The 17,272-nt window shown below is 36.5% G+C and overlaps 1 long non-coding RNA gene across 2 annotated transcripts in view; it reads left to right on the forward strand.

The window, feature by feature from the left end:
* The window catches only part of LOC118152155 (uncharacterized), a 42,330-nt gene extending 26,227 nt beyond the window's left edge, over positions 1–16,103 (forward strand). For both annotated transcript variants that reach the window (XR_004740534.3, XR_004740533.3), the window contains one exon: positions 5,301–16,103. This is a non-coding gene — a long non-coding RNA (uncharacterized LOC118152155). The remainder of the gene's footprint in view (positions 1–5,300) is intronic.
* Positions 16,104–17,272: the final 1,169 nt, after the last annotated feature.

Here is a 17,272-nt window from a genome sequence, read left to right on the forward strand (position 1 = left end):
GTCATTTGACCACATTTTCCCGTTTATGTCAAAATTTTCCAAAATATCGTTTATATTTGATGACTCTAGTTACTTTTCTCAATTTGTCTACTTTAATTTTTTAAATTGCTTTAGTTTTTAAATAGTTTGAAGTGATTTATCAAAAGGTTAAAGGCATATGGGACTAAATGTTGAAAAAAGTTGGAACATAAATAGCCGTTCCTAAATTAATAGAATATTTTGATGTTTATAAAGACATACACAAAGTTGAATATTGTTGCTTTTTGATATCTCAAACTACAATGACAATACATGTCAGACTTAGACTGATACACTCATAGATTAAAAGATAATTATATTTATTTTATTTTATATTTTGGTGTTATATAGAGCTGTACCTGAGCAGGTCTCTCAATAGTTATGCAACACACTATTACAAATGTACCAGTAAAGATAGAAATAGATGCCATGGAAAACACTGATTCTTGTAATAAAGTTTAATATTTTTCACTTTACACTGGGTTCTAGACTCTTACCAGAATAAGTAACTCTTTTCCTGGGATCAATATGACAGAACCAGTTTCTACCTTCAAGTTTTATACTTTTAATTCAAAATGTTAAAATACCTATTTCTAGGAACAACGTGTCATACAGTGTTTGATCTCATTTCAAGATAAATGAGTTGTGAAATCTGAATCCATATCCTGGAATCTTTTAGTTTCTTCAGTAATTCCCAGTGATGCCAAACTTAAATATTTTGAAAGAAGGAAGAGTTCACAGTGCCAACATTAGAGAAATGGTTACATTGTTCTCCTTGGGTGCATATCAATCTGAGTGCCATCTTATTTAATCTTCATAGAGCATTAGACTTAGAAAATAATTATAATGAAAGACAGCATTTCTACGTAGCTGAACTATAAACCACCTAGTCTCCAGTCATAATACCTATCTCAGTTTACTTCTCTTAACTCTAAATCTGGAATTGATGATTTCATGGAAAGATAAATTCCTAACGAAGTGAATTCATACAAACAAGGAATAAAATGCTAGATATAGAACCTCAAAATTATATACTCTTTAGTTTTTATGTTTACCAAGCAAAAAATTTGTAGAGGAAAGAAATGCACCATTTTTACTATTTCTATATTTAAAATATTTAACATACTGCTTTGAATTATTTAGTGTCTTTTGAAATTATAGTTCTGTTTTTGGGTGGCCAGTTCATGGTAGAAGAAGAAAGTAATTATAGTAACATATTTGAATAGCACCATCTCCTTTTTAAAAAAGTTGCCTTGACCTATACAGGTGTATCTGAAAGCTGATTAGAGCTTTTAGTAAGGAACATTGGGAAGAATGTTGAGAGAGTGAAGCAGAGTGATATAAATGATGTTTCTAAAGCTAATTAATCAATTAAATGAAGGCAATTGGGGAGAAAATACACTGAGGGATGATGGTAGAAATTCTGCAACAGGAGGCTAGCCATTCCTGAAATGATGGCCCCCAAATTTGTAAGACAATTCCACCAGTAAACTTACAGGAGGAAAATGGCACTAGAAACATTACTAGGACACCATTTCTATGTGCCACGGCTCACTGCCATTATCTGAGCCACTTGCAAACAATGTCTAACTTGTGCCCAGAACATCCCACCCACGACAAAGGCCCACTTGACCCCTGGGGATTCAGAAAATGAAGGGCACACCCTGTGAAAACCTGCTTATGGACATTACCAAGTTGCCTGGTGGGGGCGGGGGCTGTTGGTACATGCTGGTATTCAAATGCATTTTTTCTGGATGGGTGGAGGCTTTTTTTTACCTATACAGAGAAAGCACCAGAAACGACTAAAGTACTGTTAAAAGACATCATCCCCAGATTTGGACTGACTCTAAGGTCAGACAACAGACCGGCGTTTGCAGCCGAGATAGTCCAGGAACTAACTGGAAAAATAAAAATTATTATTTTTATTTTTTTAAATAAAAAAATTATTTTAAAATAGAAACATGCATACATTAAGCTTTAAAACAATCAACTCATCCCGGGGATGCAAGGCTGGTTCAACATACGCAAGTCTATCAACGTAATTCACCACATAAACAGATCCAAAAACAAAAACCACATGATTATCTCAATTGATGCAGAGAAGGCATTTGACAAAATTCAACAGCCCTTTGTGCTAAAAACTCTCAATAAACTCGGTATCGATGGAATGTATCTCAAAGTAATAAAAGCTGTTTATGACAAACTAACAGCCAATATCATACTGAATGGGCAAAAACTGGAAGCATTCCCTTTGAAATCTGGCACTAGACAAGGATGCCCTCTTTCACCACTCCTATTCAATATAGTACTGGAAGTTCTAGCCATAGCAATCAGGCAAGAAAAAGAAATAAAGGGTATTCAAATAGGAAAGGTGGAAGCCAAATTGTCTCTATTTGCAGACGACATGATAGTATACCTAGAAGATCCCATCGCCTCAGCCCAAAAACTCCTGAAACTGATAAGCAGCTTCAGCAAAGTCTCAGGATATAAAATCAATGTGCAAAAATCACAAGCATTCGTCTACACCAATAACAGACTTAAAGCCAAATCAAGAACGAACTGCCATTCACAATTGCTACAAAAAGAATAAAATACCTTGAAATACAACTCACAAGGAACGTAAGGGGCCTCTTCAAGGAGAACTACAAACCACTGCCCAATGAAATCAGAGAGGACACAAACAGATGGAGAAATATTCCATGTTCATGGTTAGGAAGAATTAATATTGTGAAAATGGCTATACTGCCAAAAGTAATTTACAGAATCAACGCTATCCCCATCAAGCTACCATTGACTTTCTTCACAGAACTGGAAAAAACCACCATGAACTTCATATGGAACCAAAAGAGAGCCCGCATAGCCAAGTCAATTCTAAGCAAAAAGAACACAGCGGGGGGCATCACACTACCGGATTTCAAACTATACTACAAGGCTACAGTAATCAAAACAGCATGGTACTGGTACCAAAACAGAGATATAGACCAATGGAACAAAACAGAGACACCGGAGGCAACACAACATATCTACAACCATACAATCTTTGATAAGCCTTACAAAAACCAGCAATGGGAAAAGGATTCCCTGTTTAGCAAATGGTGTTGGGGAAACTGGCTAGCCATGTGCAGAAAACCGAAACTGGACCCCTTCCTGACACCTTACACTAAAATTAACTCCAGATGGATTAAAGACTTAAACATAAGACCTGGCACGATAAAAACCCTAGAAGGAAATCTAGGCCAAACTATCCAGGACATAGGAGTAGGCAAGGACTTCATGAACAAAACACCAAAAGCATTGGCAACAAAAGCCAAAATAGACAAATGGGACCTAATGAAACTCCACAGCTTCTGCACGGCAAAAGAAACAGTCACTAGAGTGAATCGGCAACCAACAGAATGGGAAAAATTTTTTGCAGTTTACCCATCTGACAAAAGGTTGATATCCAGAATTTACAAAGAACTCAAACAGATTTACAGGGAAAAAACAAACAAGCCCATTCAAAAGTGGGCAAAGGATATGAACAGACACTTTACGAAAGAAGACATATATGAGGCCAACAATCATATGAAAAAAAGCTCATCGTCACTGGTCATCAGAGAGATGCAAATCAAAACCACACTGAGATACCATCTCACGCCAGTTAGAATGGCGATCATTAAAAAATCTGGACACAACAGATGCTGGAGAGGATGTGGAGAAAAAGGAACACTTTTACACTGTTGGTGGGAGTGTAAATTAGTTCAACCATTGTGGAAGACAGTGTGGCGATTCCTCAAGGCCTTAGAAATAGAAATTCCATTTGATCCAGCAATCCCATTACTGGGTATATATCCAAAAGACTATAAATCGTTCTACTATAAGGACACATGTACACGAATTTTCATTGCAGCACTGTTTACAATAGCAAAGACCTGGAATCAACCCAAATGCCCATTGATAATAGACTGGATTGGAAAAATGTGGCACATATACACCATGGAATATTATGCAGCAATCAGAAATGATGAGTTTGTGTCATTTGTAGGGACATGGATGAATCTGGAGAACATCATCCTCAGCAAACTGACACAAGAACAGAAAATGAAACACTGCATATTCTCACTCATAGGCGGGTGATGATAAATGAGAACACATGGACACAGAAAGGGGAGTACTAAACACTGGGGTCTATTGGGGGGAAAAGGGGAGGGCCAGTGGGAGGGGGAGGTGGGGAGGGATAGCCTGGGGAGAAATGCCAAATATGGGTGAAGGGGAGAAGCAAAGCAAAGCACACTGCCATATGCGCACCTACGCAACTGTCTTGCATGCTCTGCTCATGTACCCCAAAACCTAAAATCCAATAAAAAATAAAAAAATAAATAAAACAATCAACTCTCAAACAAAAGAAGAAAGAGCCTTTTATCCCAGAGTCCACAAGGAATGAATTCCATACGTGTCTGAAAGTCACATTGGGTGCACATAAAAACCAGAAATGGAAATCAGACAGCCCCCCCTGCCTGTGAGGGCTCCCGCACCTGCCAGCGTGAGGACACGGCTGACCCCCACTGGACACTCACGTGCCGGGAGCCACCACAGCTCAGGGTGACTGGCAGTGCCCAGTTCGGTGACCAAGACAGATGTACGTTTACACATGGCAGGGGGCGAGGGGGCATCATAAGCACATCCAGCTCCAAATCTGATGGTGTGAAGGGAACTTGGGAGGGGTGTGAGCAACGTCCAAAGGGATTTCACAACACAGAAGATGCAATGTCTAGGAATTCCACGAAACAGAAATAATAACACAGCTGTTAAAAACAAAATGGAAATTACAAAACAGCCTACCAAACACAGAGTTTGAGAAAAGTGGAAAACATGAACCAGATACTCAAACAGCCACTAAAGAATTACTGCCAGGAAACCCATCTGAGATAAGAACAAGTTCTGCCCATTGTCAGGTATAAGTAAAGTGCACCCCCACCAAACCAAATATTCACCCTATGAAATCTTCTTCTGCCAGCCACCCCTAATCAGAGGTCAAATTAAAGGTAATCTCCATGAAATAAAATAATTGGCCTTGAGAAGGCAAATGCAGGCTTTAAGGATAGCTATGCAAGATGTCCATGGCTATGCAAGATGTCCATGGCTGGGTACAGGAAAAAATGCCTATAAGCCTCACAGACCCAAAAAGCCTTTAAACCCAAAGACTTTATTTAGGTCAAGAAATTGAGTCTAGCCACTCTAAGACCCACATAAGGTAGGCCCCATACTGTAATCTTGTCTACCTATCCCCACTCCTGTTAAAGTTACAGGAATTGTGCCTTGGATCCACCACAGTTGGCTAAAACTGGCGATCTAAGACAAGTTGACCAGCTAACAAGACCCGGACCACCCGAGCCTGCTCATCCTATGACAGGATCCAGTTGCCATCATGGACAACAACAGTCCTGCTCTGATTCCCACAACAGTTGCAGGACTGTAATTTTGTTTAAAGTAAGTTTGTTTGTTTTACTCTACTGCTTAATCCAAAGCATGTCTCCATAATTAAAATTTTATATGTCTAATGAGCAGAATACTCAAATCAATAACTTAAAAATTTATAGATTAAAAAGAGAAACTCGGGGGTCTATGCTTTTTCAAAACATAGACATTTTTGCTCAGCCAAAAGGTAAGTTTTAAGATAAGACTATAGGCCATGATTTTTCACGTCACAGGGGTGTGTTGTAGAGATTATTTTATCACCCAGGTATTAAGCCTAGCACCCATTAGTTATTTTTCTGACCCTCTCTCTCCTCCCATCCTGTTAGTTCCCAATTGTAATGAGATATTTGGTTTTCTGTTCCTGTGTCAGCTTGCTAATGATAATGGCCTCCAGCTCCATCCATATTCCTGCGAAGAATATGATTCCATCCTTTCGTATGGTTGCATAGTATTCCATGCTGTGTATGTGTCACATCTTTATCTACTGATGGGTATTTAGGTTGATTCCATGTCTGTGCTATATAAATAGTGCAGAAATTAACATACACATGCATGTATCTTTATGATAGAATGATTTATATTTCTTTGGGTATATACACAGCAATGATATTGCAGGGTTGAAAAGTGGTTCTGTTTTTATGTCTTTGGAAAATCAGTACACCGCTTTTTCACTATGATTGAACTAATTTTCACTCACACCAGTGTATAAATGTTCCTGTTTGCTCCACAATCTCACCAGCATCTGTTACTTTTTGACTTTTTAATAATGGCCAATCTGACTGGTGTGAGATGGTATCTTATGGTTTTGATTTGCATGTTTCCAATACTCAGTGATATTAACATTTTTTCATATTCTTGTTTGGCCACATGTATATTTTCTCTTGAAAAGTGTCTGTTCATGTGATTTGCCTACTTTTTAACTAGGTTGTTTGAGTTTTTTCTTATAAATTTACTTATGTTCTTTGTAGATGTTGGAAATTAGAACTTTGTCAGATGCACAGTTTGCAAACATTTTCTTCCATTCTGTATGTTGTCTGTTTACTCTGTTGATCGTTTCTTTTGCTGTGCAGAAGCTCTTTAGTCTAATTAGGTCCCATTTGTCAATTTTTGCTTTTGTTGCAATTGCTTTTGGAGTCTTTTTTATCAAATCTTTACCCATTCCTATGTCCAGAATGGTTTTGCCTAGTGTTCTACCCAATATTTTTATCATTTTGGGTTTTTCATTTAGGTCTTTAATTCATCTTGAGTTGATTTTTGTTTATGGTGTGTGATGTTTACTACTGAGTGACAACTTGATTGAAGAATGCAAAATATTGTTCCCAGGTGTGTCTGTGAAGGTTAAAAAGATTAACAGTTGAGTGAATGGACTAAGAAGGACCCACTCTCAGTCTGGGTGGGCATGACTTAACTGGCTGCCACTGCAGACAGAATAAAGGGGGCAGAAGAAGATGGAAGCAGCTGACTTGCTGATGCTTCCAGCCTTCATCTTTCTCCCATACTGGATGCTTCGTGTTCTTGAACATCAGACTCGAAGTTCTTCAGCTTTTGGGTGCTTGGACTTACACCAGTGTTTTGCCAGAGACTCTCAGGCCTTCCATGACAGACAGAAGACTGCACTGTCAGCTTCCTTATTTAAGAAGTTTTTATACTCAGACGAGCTTCCTTGCTCTTCAGCTTGTGTATGATATATTGTGGGACTTCACCTCATGATTGCATGAGGCAGTACTCCTTAATAAATTCCTCTTTTTATATACATCTATCCTATTAGTTTTGCATTTCTAGAGAACCCTGACTAATACATGAAGTAAGGAAGAGGTCCAGTTTCAATTCTCTTTATAGCTAGTCAGTTACCCCAGGACCATGTATTGAATAAGGAGTCCTTACGTCAATGCTTGTTTTTGTCAGCTTTGTCAAAGATCAGATGGTCATAGGTGTGCAGCCTTATTTCTGGGCTCTCTATTCTGTTCCATGGGTCTACATGTCTGTTTTAGTACTAGCACCATGCTGTTTTGGTTAACATCGCCCAGTAGTGCAGTTTAAATTTGAGTAGTATGAAGTCTCTTGCTTTATTCTTTTTGCTTAGAATGGCTTTGGCTATTCAGGCTCTTTTATTAGTTCCATATAAATTTTAAATAGTTTTGTGAAGAATGTCATTGGGAGTTTGGTAAGATTAACCTTGAATCTGTAAACTGCTTTGAGCATTATAGCCATTTTAACAATATTGATTCTCCTATCCATGAGCATGGAATGGTTTTTCATTCATTTGGAGTCACTGGCTTTCAATGACTATCAGAAAAGTTTGCTTTTAATTTCAACATTTTTTCATCGGTTGATTGTGTAATAGTACTATATTGATCAAATGTTTAAAAAACATTCCAAACCTGAAACATCAAATTATACAAGCTACAGGAGAAATTTTACCTGATTATTTCTACATAGCTGGTCTTGCCCACTGGAAATTTAAAACTAGTAAGGGCAATAAAACACATTCATGAATTAAAGTAATACCTTGCAGATGCTATGGGAATTGCAGATAAATTAAGTAAAGATTCCTAGGGAGGGTTATGTTTTTTTCAGAAACCAGCAAGGATGAGTTCATGAAAAAAAATACACTGGAGATGGATTTTAATGTTGGGGTGGGATTTACACAGGTAAATTAAGTTTTAGGGACAAAACACTACCTATCACACAGCTATAAAGATATAGACAGAAGTAGGAAAGGAAGAACTAAAGAAAACAACAATAATACAAATGATGATTGTCATTTATTTAGTACCTACCGTTTGCCAGAAATTAAGCTGAGATTTTACACATACTATATTTAATATTCCTACAGGAAGAGTACTAGGAAGAGTACTGTTATATTTATAAAAATGTAAAAAATTGAGGCGAGGTTCATAATTTCAGAGACATCAGCAACTATAATAAGGAAAATTCCGAATTTATGTTTACATCTGCCTGACTCTAAGATTTGTGGTATTTTTAGTGTGCTCACACTGTTCAGGCCAATAAAGCAAAGTCTATAACAGGGAGTGCTTAGCCATGTTCAGTGTTACTGAGACGTTGAATAAGGGAACTGAGAACTGACCTTTGGCTATGGCCACAAGAAGATCACTACTGGCATTGAAAGGAACAGTTTTAAAGTTTTTTTGAGGCTGAATTTCTAACTACAGTGGATTACAGAGAGAATGTGATGTGAGAAAGTAGAGACACTGATGGTGGACAAATCTTTAGATAATTCGACTGTGTAGAGGAGGATAAAAAGTGATTTTCGATTTATTCTTCACAGTTCTTAGCTAGAAGAAAACAGATTAGTAAGGGAAAACAAACAGAGATATATCATGTAGATCTCATGTACACATGGGAAATACTCAGGGAAAAGGAACAAATCTCAACAAGGTGACCAAGAACCCTGACTATTATATAGCATCTTCAACTCAAAGAAAGAAAGAAGGGTGTTGGGGAGACAGGATCTAGGAAATTTATGGTAGATAAAAGTTAGTGAAGTTGGTTACATAGATTTCTCTGGTACCATATCCAGTTTATAAGAGTCTAAATCTCTAGTGATCAGTCTCTGTTTTTTTTTTGGTAGAGAGAAAGTGGAGGGACACCTTTTAAATGTATGTCCTGCTTTTAGGTTAATAGAGTGTGGTGACCAACAGGGAACTTCCTTTTTTTAAGGTTCTCTGAAAAATCAGCTTGCAAAAGGCAGATTAATGTGAGAAAAGTTTCTCATATAAATGAGAAAAGGCATAAAAGTTTTTAAACGTGTACAAAGAAGACTTTAGAATGAAGACCCAGAGATACAGGGGAAATTGTTCATTTCTATGCTGAGGTTCAAAAAAGTATAGACAGCCTCGTAGAAATATCAGTGGTCAAGGAAATTTGCAGTGAAACAATGTCAGTCAGATAATTTCTTTATGACTGGTTTTTACACAGGTAGGGAAAGTAAGAGTAATATTTTTAGGTTTTATCACTGGCTTTAGGGAAAAAGGGTTCTGGTTTATATAACTCTACTCAATAAAGAGGAACTCTGGTTTTTAATGGATAGCCTTGGCAGAGAATGGGAGTGAGATACAGGAGGATTGAAAAAGTTTAAAGACAAACTTTTGCTTCTGAGGCCTTTTTTTGGGGACACAAAGTGAGTCCCAACAGAGAAGAGGTAGAGAACTTTTCTTGCAGCTGCTTCTGAATTGCCTTCAGCTCAAAATAATTTTTAAGCCAAAGTGGCACATTCTGCTGTTTTCAAGTTATCAAAAAAATAGGCAAGTAAGGCAATAACTGGACAATGATTTGGGGTCAAGGAAGTTTTTTGGTTTTGTATTTTGTTTGTTGGTAAACATGATCTAATAGAGAGAAAGAAGATGTGATATAAAAAGAGGGACCATTATAGGATATAAGCCCTCAAGAGGTGGCACTGCCTGGGAACCAGAGAAAGAAAGGGCTGTCTGGAACCAGTGGGAGGGCAAGAGTGGTGATAACTTATAGTGACGGAAGGAGGAGAAGACCTTGGTACAGATCCAGGCAGGCTGTTTGTTTTGGATCTGGGAAAAAAGAAAGGCATTCTCTTATTTTTTTGTTGTCAATAAAATAGGAAGCAAGATTGTCAGCTGAAAAGTAGGGCAAGGGGACATAATGAAGAACTTGGTAGTTAGTTGTACTGAATCTATTGCATTCTTTTTCTGAAAATTACATCATGAAGTCTCAGGCTGCTTGATTTATGGAGGAAGCAAAGCACACCTGGAACAGAGGAAAAAACCTAAGTCAGTAGTACTGAAATAAGAAAATTTCCAAATAAGAAAATGATAAATAGATGCCAAAGTATATAAAGCATTGTAGATACTGACAGTAAAGCATCGATACAGCAATAGGCAGGAGGAGTGGAACCTGCTGACCATGGGAGAGTAATGCGACAATGTCGCACACCTGTGACCAGCAGTGCGATTCTCAATCTTGTGTTTCCGTATATGAAACATAGATATGTTCCATACCTGAAACATTTGTTGCTTTAAGTGACAAGTTCTGCAATGGCCTTGGAGAAGCGGATGGGAGGTAAAGCAGCACAGGTAGGGGGTTTTTAGTGATACCTGAGAAAATGTACATTTATCCAAATGAAGCCACAAAATAAGGAAATTCAAAGAAATTTCCTTATTTTTAGCTATGGAATAAATATTTGATGAACTATCAGGTTAAAAGAATTTGAGTACAAGTGTGTATTTGTCATCTATTTCAGGTGGCATTCTTTAAATATGTCACTAGTTAGGTATTTGCTTATTTTTTATCCATTCATACATTTAAAAAATTATATTACACAATATGTGTTGTATAAAATTAGTTTATGTATAACAGTCACTTATATAGATACTACAATGTGTGTGGTGCAAACAGCTTTACATACATTAACTCATTTAATGGAAACAACAACTCTTTGACATATATACTGTTATTATACCCATTTTATAGATAAGGGAATTGAAGCAAGAGTCCTGCAAGGATTTCATCCTTAGCAACAGGTGAAGCTAAGGCTATACATGCAGACTGACTCCAGCTACTCTTACGCTCTACCATAGTGTTTTATTTTCTAATTACAGACATTGAGTGCAATAAATACATTAAATTAATAAAACTAGAGAACAAACTAGATATAAGTAGAGAAAAATTATTTTACCAGGACACAAGTGCAAGAACCACTAAATGAATTTCTAAGTTTTTTAGTGTTTGAGGTAAAAATAGAAACATAATTTGTAAATCTGCAGATTTGGTATAACTCCTGCTTATAGATAAATTACAATGGGTAGCAGTCTCCAATGACAAATTGTGAGTGTTATGGGCTGAATTGTGTCTCCTCAAATTTTGTACGTTGAAGACCTAAACCCCAATACCTAACAATGTGACTGTGTTTGAAGATGGGTCCTGTAAAGATATGATTAGGTTATGAGGCCCTTAGGATGGGCCCATATTAAGCCATTAAAATGATCTCTTATGGGTTCTTACAAAAAGAGAAAATCTGGACACAGAGAAAGACACCAGGGATATGCACAGAGAGGAAATGTCGTGTGGAATGAGCACAACTAAAAGGCAGTCATCTGCAAGCCAAGGAGAGACTCCAGGAGAAACCAAACCTGACAATAAGGTCTTGGACTTTGAGTCTCTAGAACTTTGATATTATAAATTCCCTGTGTTTAAGACACCCAGTGTTTGGTATTTGGTTATGGCAGCTGGAGCAAACCAGTACAATGGGGCTTGTATTTTGCAACAAAACAGTTTAAACGGACCTCAGGACAGAAGCAGAAATTTTGACCCAGATTATTTATCAGTGGAGTATGAATGAAGAAAGCTTTAGGCCACGTTATAACTCCTGTAGAACCAGATAACCTCACCCGCTATCCAAGAGCAATAGCTGAAATCCAATGGTAATTATATTAATTAAACTCTAAGTACTGGCCATTTCTCCTGCACACTTCATGGAAATGGAGGGGGGAGCAAAAGACGCTTTCACAATAAAGGATGATCCTTTATCACATGATTTTCTTTGCCAAAAAAAATTATTTTCTCCTATTTCTTTTATTTTAGCTACACATTTTTGTAAAAGCTACTTGCAGAAACATGTTCTGAAAACTGACATTTTCAAGCAGGTCCAGGCACTGCGCAGGGCACCAAGACAACCCTCTCAGCATGTTGACCTCTGCCTTTTCCTGAGCCAAGTTCTGATCACAGCAGGAAATTTGAACTCATTATGAAACATAATTCAGCTTTTAGAACTGAGTACCATATGTCTTCCTTGGTGATAAGGTTGGCATTTGCATCCATTGAAAATACATAAGTCATTTTTGTGCTAATGCTCAAGGGAAGAACCTGCTGCTGACTTAAACCCAAGCATTGACAGATAGCAGCCCTGGGATCTGCAGGTTTTCACATCAGCACATCTTTCACAAGGTGCAACAGTAAAGCAGTCATGCCTTTGAATTTTGAAACAGAAAATAGATACAGAGGCAAAAGGAAGTTACGATTTTTGCTTTCCCTTCTTTGTCTCTATAGCTTACACTGCTCATTGACTTTCCTCTCATGCAGGTTTTAGTTGTTTCTTTTTTACAGGCAATTAGTTTCTCGATAGAAAATTTTAATAGTCTGTGCTCTGTTTTAATTAAAAAATGTGAATATTACCTTGCATCAGCATAGAGTTGAGAAAAATTATTTTACTGAGGTTTCTTATTGTTCACTACATTCTATTAGTGATCAATTATGACCTTTGAGTAATATTTTGTAGCAGAACCAGAATAAAAAATATGCAGAAATAACAATTTACATTATTCTCTAATATCGAGAGACTGTATTAAGAAAGAAAACTTCTCTTCCTGGGTCCATGAGGGGTGTAGTTTCAAAGGAAGGAGTTTCCCAGTGCCAGGCCTCTTTCCAAGACCCATCCGGGAGTGCAGAGTTCTTGGGTTTTCCCGGCCCAGGCTAGGTAGACAAATACAGTTGGGCTTCTTTGTCCAAAAAGCCACCGGAAAGCTCTGGGAGAAGGGGACTCTGTTGTGGACCAAGCAGAGTTCTTTGAGTTTCCCCAGCCCAGGCTAAATAGACAAATCCAGGTGGGTTTCTTTGTCCAAAAAGCCCCTGGAAAGCTCTGGGAGGAGGGGGCTCTGTTGTAGACAAAGCAGGCAATCTGGTATCAGAATTAAAGATCGATCACTCCAGAGGAAGTTTGAAAGAACTCCTCTTATTGGATGATAACATGAATGAGGAGGGAATAACTCCAGGATTAAAACTCGCTGCTCCTTACCTTTATAGATTTCTTCTTTGGATCCCCTCCCAGGACAGCGTGGGCGCTGTCTCTCCTCTTTTTTCCCTCACTCTCTGTGCCTAATAAATTGCTCTTTGCAAAACTATTTGGGTCCACAACATTTATTCCAACGGAAACCTCACTGCACCTCTGGGGCTCCTTTCCACATTCTTTGGGGTAAGAGAAGCCAAGGACCTCAGATCAGGGAACTAGAAAAGTATTTGGGAGGCCCCTGCTTCCTCCCCCAGTTACAATATGCGGTTGATAAACAAAAACCTCTAAGATGTAATAATGACTGTTAACTTACACTCATTTTCTGATTTATTTTTAAACCTTAAATGTTTTTAAGTTCTTGCTTTGTTATTTATGTGACGTTAGTCAAACCATCTTAAATCACCACAATTACTTAATAATGTCTATCATTCTACAAACAGTGGACATAATGTTATTTAATTATTTCATGGCCAAATATTCATCTTGAATCTTTGGAAAAATGTGGGGTTGGTTAACATTCCACTAGAGAACAAGAAGAGGAAGAAAGATTTAATAAAACTTGATTCATTGTCTTTATGTTAATTGTGTATTTGAATACCTAAGACTTCTCTTTAAATCACTGAAGTAATACTAAACAATTTAGCTTTTAACTGGTTATTTTGCTACATTCTTGCAATGCAACCAGGATGAAGATATTACAGAGGTTAAAAACATAAGCAGTGTTGGGGATGCGTGGCAAAAGCAATGCTCAGGCAGTTAAGAGGCCCTGGCTTTTTGCCTTGCCTCTGCCCCTGATTTTCTGAGTGATCTGTCACATTCACAAGATCTGTCACATTTTCCTCATCTATAAACAGCAGTAGTGAGACCTTGTCTAATATGGTTTAGAATGTGTGCCCTCTAAATCTCATCTAGATATGTAACTCCCAGTGTCAGAGGTGGGGCCGGGTCGAAGTGTTTGAATCATGGGACAGATCCCTCATGGCTTAGTGCTGTCCTCTTAATAGTGAGCTTTCGCAAGATATAGTGGTTTAAGAGTACATGGCATTTCTGTCCCCACTCTTATTTTCCTGTTGCTGCTTTTGCCATGAGATATTCTGGTTCCTGCTTGGCCTTCCACCTTGAGTAAAAGTGCCCTGCCTGAGGTTTTCCTAGAAGCTGAGCCAATGCAAGTTGGATGCTTGTACAGCAAGCAGAACTGTGAGCCAATTAAACCTCTTTTCTTTATAAATTACCCAGGTTCAGGAAATTTATAGTAATGAATAATGGCCTAACATGTTGTGTATCTAATGTTTTTATGATTAAATTAGGTGATGCCTAAAATGTAATTAGGAAATATATAAGTATAAAGTATTCTATTAGTTGGAAGCTTATCTATTGGTTAACTTGAATGGTGACTTAGTCTAAGCATGAAAAGATTCTTTTGTAAGTGTTACTCCTCAGAACTTGTATTGGATTGTGCCTGTTATATATCTTTTATTTAAATAACATTCTTACATATTTAAAAATATATCTACATAGTCTCATTTAGTTTTGTGTACATTATAGACTCCATGATATTAGGCAAGGTGTCTTGATATGATAGGTATTTGGCAGATAATAAAATGGATTTTGACTGAATGAATCACTTAACAAATTTAAGTACATTCAAGGCATTTGATGGTCAGAAAAGGAAAAGAAAATTAGATGATAAAGTATTGTAAAGTTAATACATCATTTAAAAGATGTTGAGTGATTTCCAGTAATTATATAAAGAAGAAACTGTCTCCCCTAAAATATTATTTTGCATTATTATTTCAATTAGTATAATTTTATTATCATTAAAAAATTATTTTTCTCTTGTCAAGGAGACTGGGATGAAAGTTTAGCATGCTTTATTACCCTGGATGCACTGGTGGAGGTTGACGGGCAACCACTGTGAATTAAATTTCTGGGAAATGCGACCAAACCTAGCAGCACTCAGGAGGTCAGGAAAGGCAAAGGGGTGAATATTTAAGATAATAAACATAAACCTAAAACTAAATGAATCTATTTTGATCAGGTTTAAAATTCAAAAATAGAGCTTTCCATTGAGATGTAACTGAAGACTTAGGGGATGCATCTGCCTCCTTCCCTTTCTCTTTCCCTCTCTTTCTACCTTCCTGTCTCCTTTTCCTTCATTTTTACTTTCCATCAGCTCTTGGAGTCCTTTTTATTCTTCATCTAGGTTTATAAGTGATTCTACTTTTTTGATATTCCACAGTTACTGCCTTTTTCTTTCAAATAATTTTCTCTGCTTTCGAAGATGAAACCATAGAGACTGGTCTTGTCCACTATTTCCTTTAGTAATCTTCTCACCACTAATATTACTACAATTTATCAATGCTTCACAGGCCATTTCTTTTAATTCCTGTGTTTTTTTAATACTTACATTCTTAACTAAGTATAACTAGTATCATCACTAACATAATATAGAGTTTTCCAAATAGAAAACAAAGGTAAGTAGCTATCCATGTAACAAAAGTGGCTTATCTGTTTTTTCCATGGTAAGTTAATGAGAAAATCCAGTTATGTACCGAAGAGCACACTTTGCTTGTAATATATATTTTATTTCAAGTGGGAAGGTAACTGGAGCTTTGAACATTAAAATTCTTGATAGTTAAAAAGTATTACAGATAATAACGTAAAGCTCAAACATTTTATGAGAAAACATATCAGACTCATATATACACTGATTTTCAGCCGCAGTTTCAAGATTCTCTTCTATTTTCACCATAACTATAGTATTTAGATTGTATTTCTCGATTTTATCTCTGTAACGTATTACTTACATAATTTGCATTTGAAAGAGTGGCATGGCATTACTTTTACAAAAAAAAACATAAAACATTGTAAAATATCTGCATAAAGATACCTCATAATAATTATATTGAAAGTGGCAGTTGTCTAACATTAATTTTACTATAGCTTAAAAATAAAATCTAATAGTATTTTATTCAAGCCTGATACTAGAATATTTTCTGCATATCAGATTTTTCATTTTAATTATTTTATTCTAGTTGTACTAAGCTACACTTGCTTATCTGAATTTTTATCCATTTCTTCTGCATATATGTATGAAACAGTTCTCTTATTTATTGATATATTATAATCTTAATATAATAAAATTTTTAATTAACTTCTCGTATTTGAAACCATGACTTCCAATTTTCTTGCATTATAAGATGATATATTTTCTCCAAACACAAGTATTTCTAGAAATGTAACTGTTAGAAATATCCCTACATTTTAAACCTATGGCTGAAACACGAATTATTTCCCAACTATTGTCCATGTGTACTATAGCATATAAATCAAGAATATAGATTTCTCAAAGCATATGTAAACAATCAGTAAACAGAAAATTTGTAACATAACTATATATGCTAATTGATATACTATGAGGGCTAATACTTTGAAAAGCCTTTTAAAATTAAAATATTTGAGTTAATAGTTGTGTGTGCTGATTTCTCTGAGACAATTAGTTTTACCTATGTAATTTGTATTTTCTTATGCTGACTATTAATCAAATGTAAAGCTTAGTTAATGCAAATACAAATTCACTGAGAGTGAGCAAAATAAGAATATTAACTCGGATTGTACTTCTTTGTGGCTTTGTGCAAATCACTTAAGTTATTTTACCCTTTTTGGTTGTTCAACATTTACATCACACTCTTCTGGAAGCCATGCTTTATTTCTCTAATAGCAATTGATTTCTTCTCTCTGCATTTTCACAGCCCAGTGTTTGACCATAGAACATACCATTTTTCTTCTTATGTTTCAATTTAAGTTTATTTCCCTCACTAGAGGGGAAATTCTTAGTGGTCAAGAAACAGGCCTTTTCCTGTTTTATACCTTAAAATATTTTGAATTAATGTCATTTACTTCATGACAAAAAGTTTTAAGTCCAAAACTCTGAAGGATCAGCTACATTACACTGCTTGCAACCTAAAGAGTTATCATTCTGTAGAAACTTGAGACCTCTAGTTCAGAGGAAAGAACATT

Source organism: Callithrix jacchus, chromosome 3 (genome assembly GCF_049354715.1).
Source record: "Callithrix jacchus isolate 240 chromosome 3, calJac240_pri, whole genome shotgun sequence".
Classification (NCBI taxonomy): domain Eukaryota; kingdom Metazoa; phylum Chordata; class Mammalia; order Primates; family Cebidae; genus Callithrix; species Callithrix jacchus.